General features: G+C 40.3%; 1 long non-coding RNA gene across 1 annotated transcript in view; it reads left to right on the top strand.

Moving 5' to 3' along the window:
• LOC147584706 (uncharacterized) overlaps window positions 1–19,485 on the top strand; it is a 223,265-nt gene extending 203,780 nt beyond the window's left edge. The window contains exon 2 of the long non-coding RNA XR_015255833.1: window positions 19,445–19,485. This is a non-coding gene — a long non-coding RNA (uncharacterized LOC147584706). The remainder of the gene's footprint in view (window positions 1–19,444) is intronic.
• Window positions 19,486–20,728: the final 1,243 nt, after the last annotated feature.

Raw genomic sequence — 20,728 nt, 5'->3', positions numbered from 1 at the left:
TATGTATGTGAATAACCTGGGGACCGTGCTCAAAGTCAGATTCTAATCAGTAGGTCTGTGATGAGGCCTGAGATTCGGAATTTCTATCAAACTGCTAGGTGACGTTGATGCTGTTGGTCAATGGACCCAACATGTCTCTAAGTCTCTCCTTATCATTTTAAGGCAAGGCCACAACCTTGCCACACTGGCCAAATGAAAACTGCCCTGATTTAAAGGATATCATTTATAGACCGGACATTTTTCACTAACAATTTGATTTAAATTCAACAAACATTTAATGAAAACTAAATTCTTTAAGTTAAATTCAATCTTCCGTGAAACAGCTTATATCCATTTTCCCTGCTTTCCACTTAATGGCTTCTTATTCTCTAGTATGGCTGACTTTGTCCTCTATAATAACAACCTGTTCTTAGTTTGTAGTCCTGTTGAGTCCTGGAGACCACACTTCTGTGTGGCAGAGAAGCTTCTTTCGCTTTGGACATTCTCTGCTATGCTCAAGAATTACCTTAAAAAATTGTGAAAGTCTGCTCTGCTTCCAAGATCCCCATAAGCAAGTACAATTTTCACCAAACCCAGAGGAAGATAAGATTTGCTCTCTAAGACAGAGTTTCTCAACATCCAGGAACAGAAGTACCCAAGGAGCTTAATCCAAACACCAGGGGCACCTGGGTGCCTGGGTGGCTCAGTTCGGTTAAGTGTCTGACCTCAGCTCAGGTCATGATCTCGCAGTCCGTGAGTTCGAGCCCCATGCCAAGCTCTGTGCTGACAGCTCAGAGCCTGAAGCCTGCTTCAGATTCTGTTTCTCCCTCTCTCTCTGCCCTTGCCCCACTCACGTTCTGTCTCTCAAAAATGAATAAACATTAAAAAAAGTCAAACACCACACACACACACACACACACACACACACACCCTTTGGTCCTGCATCTCTCACCAGATTCTGATGGACAACTGGCTTTTCTCTACTCTTCACCCTCTCTCAATGTACCCTCATTAAGAACTACAGTTTTATAGTCTATTCATTCAGGCTTCCGTCCTGTGTAGTGGGATGAATGGTGGCCCCCAAAAGATATGTTTGCTGGAAACCTGTGAATGTGACCTGATTAGGAAAAGGGTCTTTGTGGGTGCACCTGGGTGACTCAGTAGGTTAAGCGTCATACTCTTGGTATCGACTCAGGTTGTGATCTTGCGATTTTGTGAGTTTGAGCCGCATGTTGGGCTCCGTGCTGACAGTGTGGAGCCTACTTGGGATCCTCTCGGTCTCCCTCTTTTTCTGCCCCTCTCCCACTTGTGCTGTCTCTATCTGTCTCAGAAATAAGTAAATAAACTAAAAAAGAAAAAAAAAAGCATCTTTATAATTGTGGTTATAATTAAGTTAGACATCAAGATGGGATGCTTTTAGATTATTTGGGTGGGACCGAAATCTAACAGGTTTCTTTATAAGAGATAGCAAAGACAACACAGACACAGAGGAGAAGGTCTTGAAAAGATGGAGGCAGAGACAGAAGTGATACAGTCACAAGGAATGCCAAGAGCCAGCAGAAGCTACAGAAGGCAGGGAAAGATTGTTCCCGAGAGCCTGCAGAGGAAGCGTCGTGCTGCTGACACCTTGATTTCAGACGTTGTGAGAGAATAAACTTGTGTTGCCACAAGCCACCCAGTTTGTGGTCATTTATCATGGCTGCTTTAGGAAACGAATACAACCAATAAGCTTCTGCCCATACTTGAGACACAGCTTTGTTATTTTCTTTTAGCCAAATTATAGTATTTTATGATTGTAGCTTAAAAAGACTGAAAGTCACCTAGAAACATAGCTTCTTTGTCTCTCCAGGACACTAGAAAGGCTGTTGAAACACTTCTACTCATTGCTCTCAGGAATACCAAATGACAGTGGAGGAGGCCAAATTCAGATACCCTTGAATGTGATGTTAAGTATCCTTCACAAATGCAGTCTAATGGAGTAGACAGATGCTAATAAAAATAATTCAGATAAATGTATAATTAAGGTTGCGTTAGGGGCCTGAAGAATGGCTCCACACTTGTGAAAGTAAAAGGTACTTCAGAGATATCTGGGATGGGAGTCAGAAAAGACACTCCAGGAAAAGTGACAATTGAGCTGAATGTGTTAATTGATAAAGGAAGGGGAGCAGGAGGAAGACATTCCTGCGGGAGAAAAAGCTCGGACAGTGGTCCTATGGCAGAAGGGAACCTGTCACGTATGAGGAATGAAAAGAAAGCCATTGTGGGTGACACAAATAAAGAAAGCAAGGCGGGGGCACCTGTGTGGCTCAGTTGGTTAAGCGACTGACTCTTGATTTCAGCTCAGGTCATGAGCTTACGATTTGTGAGATCGAGCCCCTCATCCAGCTCTGTGCTGACACCGCAGAGCCTGCTTGGGATTCTCTCTCTCGGTCTGTCTCTGCCTCTCCCCTGCTTATGCACACACGGACTTACTCTCATGCTCTCTCTCTCTTTCAAAATGAGTTTTTAAAAAGGAAGCAAGAGGGGCAGTGCTGTTGGATGATGTTGGCAATTGGTGGCAGCACATGCTAAAAACTTGAATGCTCAATGAAAAAGCGATGGAAAGACCTCGCAAGGGTCATGTGAGTTAAGGGGTGTAGGTGGTAGTTGTCAGAGGGGTGAGGATGATGTGAACGGCTTTGTAGTTTCACAGACCACTCTGGTTCTCCTGTGAAGAGAAGTTTAGAGAAGGACAAACATGAAAATGAGAGGATTATTTGGCCAGCTAATTCATTAATCCAGGTGCGAGATGACCAGCGGGTGGTGACGCAGATGGCAGGAATAGAAATTTTGAGAGAGATTTTGGTGGTAAAGCCAACAGGAATTAATGCTGGCTGTACCACAGGGGGTACCTTTAGGAAAAGGGAGGTGCCAGTGATGACTTTTGACCCCTGTCCTGACTTACACAACAGGACACTCTATAGTGCTATTCATTCAGATAAAGGCTAATAGAAGACCAAGAAAGAAGGAAGGGTCATGAGCCAGGTTTGGGAAGTGCAAAAGCTGAGATGCACTTGAGATATATATGTAGTGAGATCAGCTGAGAGCTACAGAAATGTTCAGAGGACAGAACTAAATATATAAATTCGGGAATCATCAGTGAATAAATGGTCGTTGAAACAAGGGGAAGTATAATGTTGCCTGGGAAGAGAGTAAAGAAAGAGAAAAGAGGCCACACACTGAACCTGGGGGAACATAGCATTTAAAGTCTAGGTGGAGAAAGATGATGAGACTTTCAATGCTACTGCAGAGGAACTGCCCCAGAGAAGAAAAACTGGAAAAGAAAGATGTCCTGGAAGAGAAACAAAGAGTATTTCAGGAAGGAAAAATATGGGGAGCAGAGGTCAATGATGTTTTGAGAGGTCAAGGCAGATAAATAAAATATGGTGCTTCCAGGTAGAGAGGGTAGAGAGAAGACAATGTCGACTTTCACTCCCTCCCAGAATCTTTTCAGAAAATTTATTAGAATAAAGGGATTTCCTTTTTTAAAAAAAAAGCCATAAACCTACAAAAATGGAGATAATATGAGAATAGATAGCAGCAAAACAATTTAGAAACTGCAGAGGAAATAGGCATACAATGTGGGAATTATTATACCCAATAAAGAATGGAATTTTAAATGGCAACATGAAAAGTCCAAAACAAATAAACACATCAAGTAAAACTCAGTTTGTACCACAAAAACATCAAAAGACTCAGGAATTAGATATATCAGATAGCTCTAGAAGTAGGGTAAAGGAGTACTTTTAGAACAGAATAAAGGCATTTTCAGACATCAATCTTCTTTGCATCTGCTATGCAGGAAACTGTGTCTGTGTCCTTCCGAAATGAGTGCATGAAGCAAGGAAAGAGGAAGACTTACAGCACAGGATGCAGGAGGTCCAACACTAGATAGCAACAAAGGCACAAGCTGGGGCAGGGGACACCAAGAGGACAACTGCCCATCCAGCCTGGAGCAGGTCATAAACCTCTGGGAGAGAGGAGATGTCTCCGACAAGATACGTCCTGACGATGTCCCAGATGCTTCAGGATAGACTGAGAGAAAATTTAGGCAACAGGTAAAGTGTTTGGAGAGGAATTAGTGATAAAAACATACAAATGGAGCGCTTCAAGCAAGTCAATCATTAGGTCTAGGAAAAAACAGCGCAGGAATATGTAAAGATTCTAAATTATGACATGACTGTCTTAGGAGAATGGGCGTGTTGGGCTAGGCAAATTGCTCATGTGAGGAAGGCACGGGGACAAAAAGAAACTCAACAAATAATGACTGTGACTGAAAAATCAGCAGGTAATATAACACAAGAATATTATTTAGCTATGCTTTTGTAGATGTAAAGTAACCAGCTAAGAAGGATGATGATGGTTGCCCTTGGCACAGGGAAAATGGAGATGGGCTATAGGTGTGGGAGACAGCCGTTATGCTCTATTTTTCTCTTTGTAACAAACTCTAGAATTCTTTGAATCTTTAAATCCCTTGACTAAAAAATCAAAATTAAAAAAAAATTTTTTAATGTTTATTTCTTTTTGAGAGAAGGAGGGAGGGGGAGAAAGAGAGAGAGAGAGAGAGAGAGAGAGAGAGAGAGAACGAGCCGGGGTGAGGCAGAGAGAGAGGGAGACACAGAATCTGAAGCAGGCTCCAGGCTCTGAGCTGTCAGCACAGAGCCCGACGCGGGGCTTGAACCCACAAGCCGTGAGATCATGACTTGAGCTGAAGTCGGACGCTTAACCGACTGAGCCACCCAGGCGCCCCCAAAATCAAAATTATTTTAAAAAGAAAGAAAAGTGGGAAAAGAATGAAAAATGTCCACTGAATTTTTGACAAGTAACTCTTGAATGCCCAGAAATGAATCATTACATTGGTGTTAAGGCACAGAAGCCATTTAAAGATGAATTTGGTGGGCAAAGGTGTCACTGGTTGTCATTTTAAATCACTCCCCTGTGAGAGGCACAGCCTTGTCCTCTAAGGGTGGCCGCTGAACGCTAGACTCAGACTCAGCTGAGGTGTCTGTTCATATTTAGTTTCGTGGGCCCTACCCTTACTTTTATGAATCGGAATATTTAGGAGAGCCCCCTGGATAATTCTCTTGCCCACTAAAGTTTGAAAAGCACAACCTAGGGCCGTGATTTTTAACCATGGGGTCTCATCCAAGAGACAAAGGAGTAGTTTTAAGATACCCATCCCCTATTCCACTGCCTACAGCCATCCAAACTCGGTAAGTCAGGAGTGTTCTCACTGTGAATAGATTCCCTTCACAAGTTCACCAGATGCTTTTGAGGCTCATTCCTGCATCAGCTGTCCTACTAAGGAATTCCAGAGCTGCTGGCGTCTGTCCTTTAACTAGGAACTTTTGGGAGAATAGACAGTTGTGCAAAGAACTGTAGCCATGCCTTTCAGAGGCTATAGCAGATGCTTTTCTACTTGGTAGTGGAGAAGACAATCTGCATCATTGTCTTGGAGCCCTTATTTACGTAGACAAACTTGTGCCAACTATTTTGCCTTCTGTTGCTTCACTTAATTATGCCACCTCCTTAATGATAACCCTAATGATACATTTTGGTTGTAGCTGGATAGTATACTCCAGTAAATATCGGGGGGCACTGAAAGGATTATTCTGTAGCTTTTTCATGCTTTCCCACATAACTTAAAAAAAAAATTAAAACATACGTTCTCTCCCAACCTGGTACTTAAAATATATTATTGTTTTGTAAAATTCATTATCCTGTAGTTTTGAAAAATGCCAATTAATGGAAAAAATATTAAAATATGCCCTCTTGTTTTCAATAATGTGTGTGCTTGAGCTTCTATAATGAAACATTTATTATTATAATAATGTTATAGTATTGTTATGTCAAAATATTCTCTGTGGTATTTACAGAGTTCAAATTATCTTACCAAAAGTATAATTTGTAGTAGTATAATTTGTAGAAACTTAAATAACTGATATTCCCAAATAATTAATACAATGTCATTTCTAAAACCCATACTTTCAATCTGGAGGGCTATGGCTCACAAAATAGCCACTTAAAAAGCATGCTAAGGAGTGATTAAGAGTCTTCCTATAAGACTAACAAGGCCATTTGAGTACACGAGCTGACTGGGTAGAGAGGACTCACGTTCCACCAAAGCATCAGGCTTCTAAAGGAAACCCCCCCCACCCAGCCCCTTTCATCCAGTGGGGCTTATACCAGAGGATCACTGGCAGTTCTAATATGTTGTATGAGGAAGACAGGAGTGAAATCCCATCAGGTAGGATCAGCTTACATTATTCAAAGTTTAATATTTATAATAAATTCACAGGGCCCTGAGATTATTGACTTTTCAGGAATAAGATTTTCATAATTTAAGGAGTCATGCAGGTTTTCTGCATTAAATGTAGCCTTACAAGTGGTTTTACATGAGAAGTTAAAAAGTACCAATTAACAGAGGCAGTAAAAGAAGACACATCCATATACTCATACCATACACCCAGAAGGAATCATTACATATATTAACATTTTAAGGTTAAAAGTGGCAGTCTAGTCCTAAGCCAAAACAACACTTTCATATTCAGTTTAGAATTAAGAAAATGGCACATAATCCTCATATGTTATTTCTCATATGGTTAGGGAATTTGAGAAAAATATATTTTTAATCTCTTCTCCTGTACCCAAAGTAAGACCTCTGGGTATAACTATCGTTAAATATGTACTCAGAGTTTCCTTGGACCTCTCCAGACCAGATATTTACAGGGCCACAAAAAACCGTTACTGGAACTTTTTTGGTAAATCCTTTTTAGTTTGTATTTAGCAAGGGTCTTGGTCCCAAATGTTACCAGTGGCCCTTGGAAGACTATTCCCAAGGGTCAGCCAGCAGTCTTCAGGGGGACAAATGTATAGGTCCAGCCAGAGGAATGGACAGGAGCTCAGGATGTCACAGGTGCTTTTACGAAAGAGCCCCAGGTGTGGCTGGCAGGTTCAAGGGTTGGGGGGGGGGGGAGGGGGCGGCACCTGGAAGACCTTACAAGAAGCTCTAAAGAGTCTGGTCAGTTGGGAGAGGTCAGGGTCATCTTGGGGGCAAGGAGTCACATACAAGTGAAAGACACAGGGATTGAGTTGAAGCATTTATTACATCTGCTTTTGTGAAAATAAATAGTTTTTCACACACAGCCCTTGATACTAGGGAAGTCTCCAGGTTGCTAAGCATCTGTCTCTTCCCTCAGGGTATGTGGTCTGTGTTTTTGTTCTGCCCTGTTCCATTAGAGTGTCAGGGCAATGCAGAAGAGGTGAGGACACTGGCATCTTTCACTCTCTGTCATACAAGGTCACATGGAGACCCATACAACTTTACCTGAGTTTCCCAAGTGACATGAAAATAACTCCTCAGCTTGTGCCTGGTGTGCGGTCCCCAGCACTTGGGACTGTACTTCATGTACCTGTGGCTCTGCCAACCTAACACTCTCAACTGTCCCTGGAGGTCCCACAAATGCCTCTGGAGGCTTCTGTCTCCCTTAGCCAGTGGGGGGAAATACTAACAGGTGCACGGTGACTCCTTCAGGGAACTACCCAACAAAGAATCGATGTAGGGCATTGCTCAGTGCAAAATAGGTGCCACACATAAGTTCAGCTTGAGTCGAAACTTATAGAGTCTACTTAATACAGCATCTGATATCAATAATAGAAAATTTTATTTACTTTGATCGTTTTCAAAATACCTATACATACAAGCATTTGTTAAAAATAGTCTATAAATGAATTTAAATGAAATGATTGAGTATACGTAGTTTGCATATTCTCATAAACTTGAAAATTGTGATTGCAATGCTAGATATAACAGACATGTGTACAGATGCAATCAGAGCTGGAAGGACAGAGCAGTAAAGTCTGGGTCAAGGAGCACTTCTCCATTGGGATACCATTCATGTTTGGGTTTGGATGATAAATAGAAACTCTGAAAAAGAAGGGGGCTTGGGTGGCCAGGGCTAGAATTCCAGGCAGAGGGAACAAGAAGTGTAAAGGAATGCATGGCATATTCAGCTATTTTAACCCTGAGGTTTTCCAAAACCAGCTGAAGTTTTGCCTGCAGCTAGTTCATTTTGTAAGACATTTACATGGAACCAGAGCAGAAGAAAAGCAAGTGGGAAGTGAGGAGGAGGAGGAAACACCACTCCAAAGATGCATTCCTGAGCTTGTCACCACCATGGGCAGCTGGAGCTCCAGCCCTTTTGGGACCCTCAGAGGAGTGTACAGATTGAACTCCAGACTTTGCTCAGGAACAGGGGTCTATTTACTGCCCCTAGTGGTCAAAGTTGGCCCTGGGGCGCTATCTCCCTTGGCTGAACAGATTCCCACAGGTACCTCACGTGCAGGTGGCAGAGAAGCCCTGTTGTGGGAAATCAGGGACATGCTGTTCAGTGGAGGCCAGATGTGGTCAAGGTTCACCTTAGCACAGCTGGTTGTTGCCGTAGAGGCTGGAGTAAAATGGTAGCTCAAAACGATGTAATGCCGAGTAGAATATATGTCAATATATAAGGTAAGAAAAAGTTTGATACGCAGGCAGAAAATTTGGATGCAAAATTTAGAAAGAAGTTCTAAAAAGTTAGATTGTGGATACATTGTGAAAGATTTTTAAATGCTCTGTAAAAATGTGCTTGAGCCTGTAGTCAATAAAGAATAATCCAAGTTTTTAAGAGAGAAGAGATTCAATCATATTTGTAGCTCAATATGGGGGCACCTGGGTGGCTCAGTTGGTTGAATATTTGTAGCTCAATGAGTTAATGCTGGTGTCAGTCACTGCTTATTTGACCAATGGATGGAATTCACCTTTAGGCCAAGCACTGTGCTAGTTCTTGGCCATACTATGAAAACAAGATGAGTGAGATGATCCTGCCTCCTCAGGTCCACAGCCTATGGAGGAAGACAAATTTACAAGCCTTTGCTAAAAACTGGGGTAAATTTTAAAATGGGAGATATGGGTGCTATTGGAGCACACAGCAGGAGTGCTTGGACTATTTTGGGGGTTTCCGAGAAGACTTTCCCAGAGAAGTAACACTAATTCAATATTGAAGGGTGAGTGGAGTCAGCTGTATAAAAGAGGAAAAGAAGAAATAGCCCAAACAGAGGAACACTCATTGGCAGGAGGGACAGAGGGAAACCAGCATGGTGAGTCAGCATGGCTGTAGTAGTGAAGTGTGGGTGGGGAAATGCTCACAGATGTCTGGAAAGGTAGAGAGGATCTAGTCTGTGCAGCAATTTTGAAGAGAAAGAAAAGAAAAGAAAAGAAAAGAAAAGAAAAGAAAAGAAAAGAAAAGAAAAGAAAAGAAAAGAAAAGAAAAGAAAAGAAAAGAAAAGAAAAGAAAAGAAAAGAAAAGAAAGAGAAAGAAAGAAAGGAAAAAAGAAAGGAAGAAAGGAGGGAGGGAGGAAGAGAGAGAGGGGAGAGGAGGGGAAGGGAGGGGGATGGCGGGAGGGAAAGAAGGAAAGAAGAGAGAAAGAGAGAGGGAGAAAAAGAAAGAAAGAAACGAAAGAAAGAAAGAAAGAAAGAAAGAAAGAAAGAAAGAAAGAAAGAAAAAAAGGAAAGAAAGAAAAGAAAGAAAAAGAAAGAAAAAAAGAAAAAAAAAAAGAAACTGTCAAGAATCACTGAACCGAACTAAATGAACATAAATGTTGTGAATCACCCTTGTTCTTTTAGTGCAAATAAATTAAATTTTATTTAGATCTAGTCTGCATCTTCCTAGCCACATTTTCAGCGAATTTACTTTTGGCAGATGGAATAGAGACAGTTTTCCCTGTTCAGAACTCACCATAACATTCCATGATGGACACTCAGGTAGCCCCCTCACAACCTACTAGGTGGGCTCATCCTCCAGGGCTAGAATTACATTGCACACAAAGGATTATGGCATCACAGCAGATTCTTGAAAATGAGGCTGAGGGGTGCCTGGGTGGCTCATTCGGTCAAGTGTCCGATTCTTGGTTTTGGCTCAGGTCACGGCTTCATGGATTTGAGCCCCATGTCAGGCTCTGCATTGGCAGCATGGAGCCTGCTTAGGATCCTCTCTCTCCCTCTCTTTCTGCCTTTCTCCCACCTGTGCTGTCTCTGTCTCTCTCAAAATAAATGAACTTAAAAAAAAGAAAACTATGCTGAAATTCTTATAAATATATATATATATATATATATATTTTTTTTTTTTTTTTTTTTTTTTAAAACCACTTCAGGGGCGCCTGGGTGGCGCAGTCGGTTAAGCGTCCGACTTCAGCCAGGTCACGATCTCGCGGTCCGTGAGTTCGAGCCCCGCGTCGGGCTCTGGGCTGATGGCTCAGAGCCTGGAGCCTGTTTCCGATTCTGTGTCTCCCTCTCTCTCTGCCCCTCTCCCGTTCATGCTCTGTCTCTCTCTGTCCCAAAAATAAATAAACGTTGATTTAAAAACAAAACAAAACAAAACAAAACAAAAAAAAAACAAAAAACAAAAACAAAAAAAAAAAAAACCACTTCAGCCTGTCATTATTTTGTTCCTCCTTTCTTTTGTCTCATATAACAAGCTGGCCTTACCTGTCTTGTTTCATATCGATTCGTGCTTTATGACCTTGGCCAAAAAATATTTCTATTATTCTATACATAGAATATATCTGCTCCTTTCCTGGTGACTCCTGGTGTTTGTTGCCCCCTGCCATCTTTTTGGAGAGAAAAAATATGGCACACAGCTCCGAGATGGGACATGCCTGTCTGCTACATTGGAGAGGTATTAGAGGTTAACTAGGGGTCGTACTGAGTAACAGACTATTTGCTTTGCATCAACTGTAGTTTATAAGAGCAAACGTGATACTCCAGGAATGTATGCAATGTATGTCATGTTAAATCGGAGGTCATCCTCTCACATGTCAGGACATGGCTTCTAGTCTGAAGTTCCAAAACTTTAGAGGCCTGTGAAGTACTTGGCCAGGTTCCAGGGGAGAGCAATGAAAGTGATAAAAGATTGGAAGGCTAATACCTTTGAGGGAAGGCTAAAAGAACAAGAATTATTTCTCCTCTAAATGAGAAGTCAGAGATAATTTAACAATCTTCAAGTATATGAAAGGTTTAATGTATAGAGCCGTGGTGTCCAAATCCAGGGACGTCAGAGGAAGGTGACGTGGGTACAGAGAAGGTACTCTGGCAGGGTGGGAGGCTGTACATTCTTCGGGATGTTTTGCTACAGGACCCCCTTCCTCCGAGGCCCAGAAGATTGGATCTTATCTAGCAGTGAGGTGTCATGGAGCGTCTGTGTGAGCACTGGGGTAAAATAAATGACTTCTAAGATTCCTTAAATTCAGTAGTTTTCGGGTTTTTAAAAGGTCTTCCATTTGAGGGGACTCTGAGGGCAAATAAATTACTGGCCGAGACTTTATTCTTACACTTTCTAGAATTAGTAGCACGTCCGGATCATTACTGGTAATATCTGCAAACAGGATTCTAGAAGTTTGTATACCACCAGTTTACCAGTTTTCAGACAATTAGACACAACACACATGCACACAATACATACACAATAGACAATAATCATGTTAGCAGTCCTATACACAATACTTCCTAAAATTTCTCTATTTCTATTTCTTTGGGTCATCTCACTTCCACTTACCTCCTACTATCTGATAAGATACTGTTGTCCTGAATCATGCTAGTCTTTCATTGTCAAAACCGAGAATGATAAATATATAGTCTAATAATTCAGTTGAAATAAACATTCTTCCATTTCAGTAGCAAAATCTATGCATAGAGACACCTGCATATTTGGGGAAGTATACTAAGTTATGATTTTATGACAGACAGCAGCATAGCATTCCATTTAAAATCTTTTTACAAAGGTGGGTGATAACAGAAGCTAGGACAATACAATAAAATACTATGTCTGCAATAAAAAGTCAGACTTCACTCTCCTGAAATGGGCTCATGCAGATCACTATATCTCTGTTTACGGGGAATTTTAAGATAGTCACAAAACAAAACTGCCAAGCATGAAAGAATAATTCCTTTAACAGCTGTTCAGTAAGGTCAAAAACACAGAAACTACTGAAGGTTACAAAAGTGTAACTAGAACTCTTGGGAGTTTAGCTCCATTGCAACAGAAATTTCAGAGTCATCTTCTGGTTGTATTCCACCAGTTGCTGGAATGCTTGGGATTGGTTACCCGATTTTAGGAGCTCAGTTCTGTCATTTGACTCACCACCTCATGCCGTCACGACTGAGGAGACAGAGTTAATAAATAAAAGCATAGATGTCTCTGATGCTTAGTTCAAAATAGAAACAAACATGGATCAATAGGAACAATCTGACACCAATATCCCAATTTCTGCCCAGACATCAGCAATGGGAAGGCTATTGTGCACAATCCTGAAAATCTGTTCTCCAAATGCACTATTGACAAAAGAGCTGGGCATAATAAGAAATTAAATGAAGCCGAATAAATACCTGTACTGAGGGCTAGACATCAAAACTATATTTGGTGAAAAAAGGCAAGAGAGAAAAAAGGAATAGATCAAAAGGTCATCAGATGAAACATTGCTATTTTTGTGGTTCATAACTCCAAATTGAAATATAAAATCAGCTCAAAGCCAGGTTTGTTTTCTTTGACACTTAATTTGAATAGATTTCTCTCCACTTTTACATTTATAGAGCTTTGCCTTTTTTTTTTAATTCTCAGTGAATCCCACATTTTATTAAATAGAATTCAGCAGTTTTATTTTGAATTTGAAGTCATCTCAAGGAACTTCCAATGCAAATAGTTTTTGCAATTCTGTTTAAGAGCATAGAGCGGTTAAAACAGAAATTAATATAAATGAGTGTACTGTGACCATGAACATGTTTATCAAGGTGACTCCTCAAGTTCCTTGTTAACCTCATCTGCTCTTAAATTTCATAGATTTCGTGTTGTTCTTTCTAGCAGTCAGTATTACCTCAATATTTCGAAAGCCTCAGTGACTTCATACTGTTAATACCACATTTGATTACACTTGTTATTAAAGAGATTAAAGGTAAGTTTGTATTGTAAGAACTGTTTCTCATCAGTATAAATGCGACAAAACATAACTCTATGCAGATCCGGCTTCAAATTTGGAACTTTCCTCTATTAAAGTGCGTTTGGCTTACAATGAAACCAAAACAAGCACTGAAGTGAAATTAGTCAGACTTTGGCAGATATTTTTAAATTTCTCAGGTGGAGCAGCAAATATTTGGTTATTAAATTGCCTTTCAGAATAAAAAAAAAAATCTTAATGTAAGCATGAAAGATTTGAAACACTTTTGTATTTGACAAATTTCTCAATCCTAAGAGGTTGATGGTTCGATTATCACTCCCATTGTAGAGCTAGGAAAATCAAGGTAATATATCCAAAGTCATGGCAGTACCAGGCCTAAAACCTAGTCCTCTGAGTTGAGCTCCTACAATTGCTTACTCAGTCTCAAACACATACATTTCCAGAGAGGACTCCCGTTTGTGAGATGTCATGTCACAAAGATGTATTGGCAAGGGATGATATTTTCCCATTGAAACACTGTGATAAAGAGAATTTGGCTTTCCAGAAAAGTCCTTGACAGCTTATTTGTTCAAAAGAAGAATATTCATGGAGTTATATTTCCTACCATACTTATAATGATGTTTCTTTAAAAATGCGCTTTGAATTCTCTTTGGGGGCAGAGAAATATATTTCACTTAATATAGAGGATCAAATTCTCCCTCCCTCATGGCAGTGGGAACAGACTCCCCACTAATTTCTCCACAAGTCCACATAGAAGTGATTAATGGGGTGCGCCTGGGTAGCTTAGTTGGTTAAGCATCCAACTCTTGATTTCAGCTGATTTTGGCTCAGGTCATGATTTCACAGTTTGTGGGACTGAGCCCCACGTTGGGCTCTACGCTGACAGTGTGGAGCCTGCTTGAGATGCTCTCTCTCTCCCTCTCTCTTTGCCTTGCACACATGTGCTCTGTCTCCTCTCTCTCTCTCTCTCTCTCTTTCTCTCTCTCAAAAAAAATAAATAAACAAAAAAAAAAGTGGTTAATGGATGGGAGCTCCAAGGGGTCACTGTAAGGAATGCACAGTTTCTTCAGTCTCCCTTAGATGATTCCTCTTAAGCTGATTCTTCATTATACCCCTTCTTTTCTTCTTCAAGCATTAAGGAATGTCTTCTTTCTTCCTTTCTTATGCAAGAAAGCCACTCCTTTCAACTAGAATTTTTATAATCTCTCTTTTATTATATCGTCTGAAATACACATTTCTTTGAACATTTAAAAAAAATTTTAATGTTTATTTTTGAGAGAGGGAGAGAGAGCGCAAGTGGGGGAGGTCAGAGAAGAGGGAGGCACAGAATCTAAAGCAGACCTCAGGCTTTGAGCTGTCAGCACAGAGCCTGACTCCACACATCATGAGATCATGACCTAAGCCGAAGTCGGAGACTTAACCTACTGAGCCACCCAGACGCTTCAATTTCTTTGACCTTTAAAAAAAACATGTGCGAAACAAGTAGTTCCTAGCCCTCCAGCTTTTAAAATGTTGTACTTTATTTAGGATCCAGTTGAACTCCTCAAGGATGCATCCTACATACAGCAGCATACCTGGGGCTCACCTCCCTCCTCCGTGAGTCCGAATCACGCCAACTGTCTTATGCTCTCTTGGTCCTCTCCCACTTCCACTTTCCACACTGAGGAGTACTTAATGTCGAAATTTTGTCTCCACGACGTGTGGTGTACTTCCCTCTGACTACAAACCTTGTCAAGGCCTGTTCTCCCTTTCTTTTGCACTCAGAATACACGGCTGCATGTGACTAAAACTTCACTAACGGTATGAGGACAACCAGGGATGGTGACAGCATATTGAAAGTCACTGGTCTCAAAGTTTCATGACTCTTCTCTGCCTGTTTTAGTGTCTTAGAGCTGCTCTAACAAAGTAGCACAAATTGGATGCCTTCAAATAGAGATTTATTGTCTTCCTAGCTTCTGATGGTAGCCATCAATCCCTGGTCCTCACTGGCTTGTAGCCTCTATTGTCACCCAGCACACTTCCTGTGTGTCTCTGTCTGTGTATGGTGTTCTTGTCTGTGTTTTGTGTGCCTATTCCCTCTTCCCTCTTCTTGCAAGGACATCAGTCATATTGTATCAAGAGCCCAACCTACTCTAGTATTGCTTCATCTTAACACAGCTAATAATTATACCTGTGACAGCCCTATTTCTAAATAAGGTCACATTCTGAGATATTGAGGATTAGGTGATTATAGTAGTCAAGGTTCCCCAGAGAAACAGAACCAATAGAGTCTATCTATCTGTCTATCATCTATCTAGAGATATTATGAGAAATTGGCTCATGATCTGCCATCTGTAAGTTGGAGATCCAGCAAATCCAGTGGTGTAATTTCCACCGGAGTCCAAAGGCCTGAGAATCAGAGGTAAAAATGGTATATATCCTCGTCCAAGGGCAGCAGACCACTTTGAGAGGAATTCTTCCTGAACCCATTAGTTGAGTGATGTTTGCACTGGGTTTGAGGGTGGCCCGGACCACATTCTAAGCATAAGAAGTACTTCTCTTGGTGACATAGGGTTGTGTATGGGAACAAGTTCCTTTTGCTTATTTTCCTCTCAACTAACCAAGATTGATAGTTGTAGTGTTAACTACAGTGTCAAGTGTCTTGTCTTCTGGTCTGCCTCACCAGGACAGCCTCCTGCAAAAAGGACAGTCTATGTGTTTCCTCTATTACATCTGTCTCCCCTGCTTTTCCTTCATACCACGATGAGTCTTGGGAAGCAACTAGGACCAATTCCAGACAGTTTTTCCCCACAGAGTAGGCTACTTTTTTGAAGAATTGTGCCTATTGCCTTCATTTAAGATCTTCATCCATGAGCATCATTTCTTAACATTTTCCTGCACTCTTGTTTGACCTTCCCAATACCTGGCAGCCATTTCACATATACTATGACTCAGCTTAGAGACATCTCCTAATTGCACCAACAGAGCCTTTTTTCCCCTTTCTTTCAGCCTTTAGCCATCTGTATTATTTTGGGGTGATTACCAAGAGGCACAGGAAACAGTATTATTTTTATGCCTATTATTCAAAATCCAAAAATGAAGACTGGTCTCTTATTTTTGCTTTGTTTCAAACTTTATTTAGCTTTCAATTTCTCAGGAAAAGCTATGAAGACAAGAAAACTGAAAAACCACATTCAAAGAAATTAACCCCAATAATGACGCAGCACATACAGGAAAGAATTCTTTGGTTCTACTTCTTAAAGAGCTTGCCACGATCTTACACTTTGGCATAGTTTTAATGGTGGATTTGACCTTATTTCCAAGAAAACAAACACAAAGTCTGGACTTTAAATGTCCTAAGAAACCCACATGTAATTTCATGCTTCAAAATAACAATTTGTATGAGATTTCAAAAGTTTAGAATAATAAATGTTTCTCCAGTGGTCCATTCACACATACTGTCTTTACCCTCAGAAATAGATTCAGGTGAAGAATAATGAACATGAAAAATTTTGAACTAATAGTATATTTTCCTGACTTTATTTTATGGACAGAAAGATTATTTCTAGATCATCTATATAGCAGCATCTCCTAATCCCTGACCTCTTAAAACTATTGAACTATAGTACTATGTCACTTTCATAGTGTATACTCTTGGCTTTTCTTTTCCTTTTGGTGAATACAAAAAGGTAAATGTGAAATGCCCACATTTAGATGTACTCATATGTGAAACACCTTGTCACACTAATCAAGAAATCTGGAAATGCATTGTCTTAAAACTAACTGGAATTAGAAATAAAACTAATGAAAACTAAACTGTTTTCATACACGGATTTGCACTTTTTAGACAAAAACCTACAGAAGGATGAATATTCCTATACAATCATATTCAACCAAACCTGGACTTTCAGGTGAGAATATCAAGGATGTGCTCACATATATGTCAACTAAGTCAGTACAAACAAAGGCTGTGTAGTAGAAATTTAACCAAGCTGAACTTTGCAGACACTTGAAAAGTTAGGGCAAAAGCTTTGTAAATAGATTGCCTCTCTTAACATGTTCTAACTTTTCTCTCACTGTTACCTATGCTGCCAGGGGTGGGTGGGCAAATATCTTTCGGCTCCTGAACACCCCTTTGTTTGGAAGCAGAGAGATCAGTGGTTTGGCCTGCCACAATTGTTTTGCTGGTTGGCACAGAGTTCTAATTATTCTGTGATACATCATAAGATATAATAGATCACACAGTAACCACATTGTTCTTCATCTGGGGTCCTTTCTCTTCCACCCTAGTTTCTGCTTATGGCTGGGTCTTCTAGCCTCTCTGAATCTATCTATCTTCTGTAAGTGTTCTGATCATTAGTATATTTATTAATACATTCTGCCAGTGAATGCAAAGAATATAAGGGTGGTCAGACCCTTATATTAAAAATAAAAATAAAAATAAATTTCTTTGAAGAGGGTCAGTTATGACATAAAGAACAAACAATTATCATGTAGATGCATTGTCCAGATTACATGTGCTTCAATTCCACCTGTGTGCAAGTGGTGGTATATAGAAAGTTATCTATTGAAGATTTTTCTGACTTGCCCCTGAATGTTACCTCTAACATTAAATGTGACATTAGCTATGTAGGTAACATGAGAGAATGGATATATTTAATTTTTAAAAAATGAAATGTAAATTGGAAAGTTAAGGGTTCAAACCACTGAGCAGTAGCAATCATCATATCTTTATTAAGTATTTACCATGTGCAAAATGTGTCGTTCACTGCTATGGGGATATAAGCAGATGAATTTGTCTCTCAGGAAGTTTTAACATATTCCTGCAGATGACATGGAAATTAAAACAGATACAGACTAAGCCAGAAATAAATGATTTTCACAAACAGTAAATGATTAACTTCTGAGACTAATTAATAAGTCCAGAAGAAAAACTGCACCAAGTTAGGGTCTGAAAAGGTCTCACAGGAGAGTAGATGGAGTTAAGCTTTGAAAGATAGAAATTAGGTATGTAGAGATAAAAAGGTAGGATTCCGAGAGTGAAAGGAGGTATGAACAGGCTTGGAAAATCCCGAAGTTATTTGGCTGGAGAAGATGGTTAATGCAGGTGAGTTGTAAGAAATAATCTTAGAAAGGAAAATTAGGCCCAAACTCGGAATCTTAGTACAAAAGGAGCTCTTGAAGAGTTATTTATTCCCATACGTAACTTTCATCCAAGACCATACTTCTCAAAACCAAATTTGATGAAGAACTATTTCCCAATCTTTGATTTTTATAAAATTAATGCTTTTATTAACGCTCACTTTAACATTTCTCTTACTTCCATCTGGACTTATTTTCTCCTTCGTGCTAAATAGAATTCTCTTTATAGAATGCTTTGTATTAGTCACACTGGGTTAATGAATGCTGTGGTAAAAAGACATCCTCCCAAATGTCACAGGCTAAATACAACAAAAGTGGATTTCTCGTTCACAGCAGAATAAATGTGCAATGTGGGCAGACTGGAGACTCTGCTCCACAGGGTCACTGAGATCCAAGATGACTGAAGCGACTTAATTGCTCCGATGCACTCTGTGGGGAGTGTGGTTCTCTCCACTGCTTTAGCAAGGGAAGGTCCAGCTAGGGGGTCACAGGCTGCTTCCACGCTTTGGCACATCACTTTCCCACATCTTACTGGCCAGGTTAGAGGGCCTGCCTACCCGCAGACAGAGAGGAAACATAAGGAAACAGATGGAATGTGAGTTCCACTATCTCTGTCACAGCCTTTGTTGTGGGAGGTACATTAATTGAGGGCACATTATAAAATTTCCCCTACCTTTGTTTCTTAAAATATCTCTTTTCTTCAAAAATTAAATTTGCAGATTTTATTTCTCAGCCTGTTAATCATTGTGTGGGTATCTTCTCTGAACCCCCTCCAATGAATCCCTATTCTACTCATAAATGGAAATTTAAATTTACATTGGTTCTCTAAGAAATGTAAGAAAAAGTCCAGTGTAATCATTTTTATTATCTGTATGTGTATTTACCATTTTATAAATGTAACCGAAGGTAATTTCAGACCAGCTGTCTGCATCACATCTCTGGCTGCTCTCTGAATTCATCTGTTTTATTCTACTTTTCAGATTTTTGCCCCAACTCTTTTACCTTCTTGACCAACCCACTTTCAGCCTTTCAAAAAAGAGTGTCTGTTCTTGAAAGTCTTCAAGACTCTTTTGCACCTTCTCCAAAATGCTTCCCCATATTCTCCCAATCAAAATAAACCCTTCCCTCTCCAACCTAGCGTGTTTTTGAACATCAAATGCTTATCCTAGTCACTTTGTATTTGCAAGTCTATATGGCAGGCCTGCAACAAAGACTTTACTGGCCCCCTCCCCTCACCCTCCCACTCTGGGAACATCTGGCAATGTCTGGAGGCAGGTTGTTTTGCTTTTTCTTTTTAATGTTTGTTTATTTTTGAGAGACAGAGACAGAGCATGAGCGGGGGAGGGGCAGAGAGAGAGGGAGACACAGAATCCAGAGCAGGCTCCAGGTTCTGAGCTGTCAGCACAGAGCCTGATGCAGGGCTTGAACTCACAAGCTGTGAGATCATGACCTGAGCTGAAGCCGGATGCTTAACTGACTGAGCCACCCAGGCGCCCCAAAGAGGTGGTTTTGTTTGTCAAAATCTGGGGAGGTAGGAGACTGCTTCTGGGATCCAGTGGGTAGAACCAGGTATTTGCTAGATATCTTACAATGCATAAGACAGCCACCACAAGCAAGAATTAGCCAGTCCCAAATGTTTATGAAGTCAAGGTTGAGAAACCTTGCTGAAGAGTATGAAGGCCCAAGTAATGACCTCAGGATGCCAACCAAAATTCCCTGCAGACAGTAACATGCTCAACATTTGGGAGTGAATGGGCTTCAGAAAAGTCTAAAAGGCCCACTGGGTAGGATTTTTAGGAAGGAAAAAATCATTTTTAATAATATCCATGGCTTAGTTTTGTAGTTTGCCCACAGTTTCCTACTTCTCATGGACAAGAGAGCATTATACTTCCCCATTCCTTTTGCATTTGGGTATGACTATTATTTCTAGCTATTATGCTGTAGGTGGAAGTGACTTGATTAATTTATGGGGCAGAGCATTCAATTACTGATCTGAGACCCTCTGGTTCCCTATTATTCCTGTGACTGAAATCAGCCTGCATCCGTAGTGAGGGCCCCACAAACATGCGAAGGATATGTAATGCGAGCAAGAGCTCATTGTTTAACCAAAATGTTACATCCGGTTCTTTGGTGCCATATGCACATGAATATTTAAAAAAAAACTCATGTAAAATTCTGCTCACTCCTAAAATGCTAATGTATGTCAGCATGATTTCTTTTAAGACTTCAATGTTATCTTTGCAGCTTCACTTACCATTCTCTGACACGAGCCTGTTCTTTAGATTCATTTTGCTGCTAAGTCAACAAATTTTTGAAATCAACAATTTTTGAAAGCTTTTCTAAATCAGTCTTCATTCTGCTTTTGAATTTTTGCTTTATCACCCTCATGGATAGAGCTATAATACTGGCTTTACTTTTCCTAGCCCATGTAGGTTATATATGCTTTCAATTGCACTATATTTATTTCAATTTGCAACGCGAATCTAATTCTATTTGCTTCTCTTAGTTTGTAAAATATATTCTGTTAACATGAAACCACTCATGGGACACAGAGGAATCATAAAGTTATGGAGAGATCACTGCAATGGGATGATGAGATAGC

This window comes from Puma concolor, chromosome A1, assembly GCF_028749965.1.
Source record: "Puma concolor isolate L17-30 chromosome A1, mPumCon1.1.hap2, whole genome shotgun sequence".
In the NCBI taxonomy this organism is placed as follows: domain Eukaryota; kingdom Metazoa; phylum Chordata; class Mammalia; order Carnivora; family Felidae; genus Puma; species Puma concolor.
Note: the sequence above shows the minus strand (reverse complement) of the source record. Positions and strands in the feature narration are given on the sequence as shown.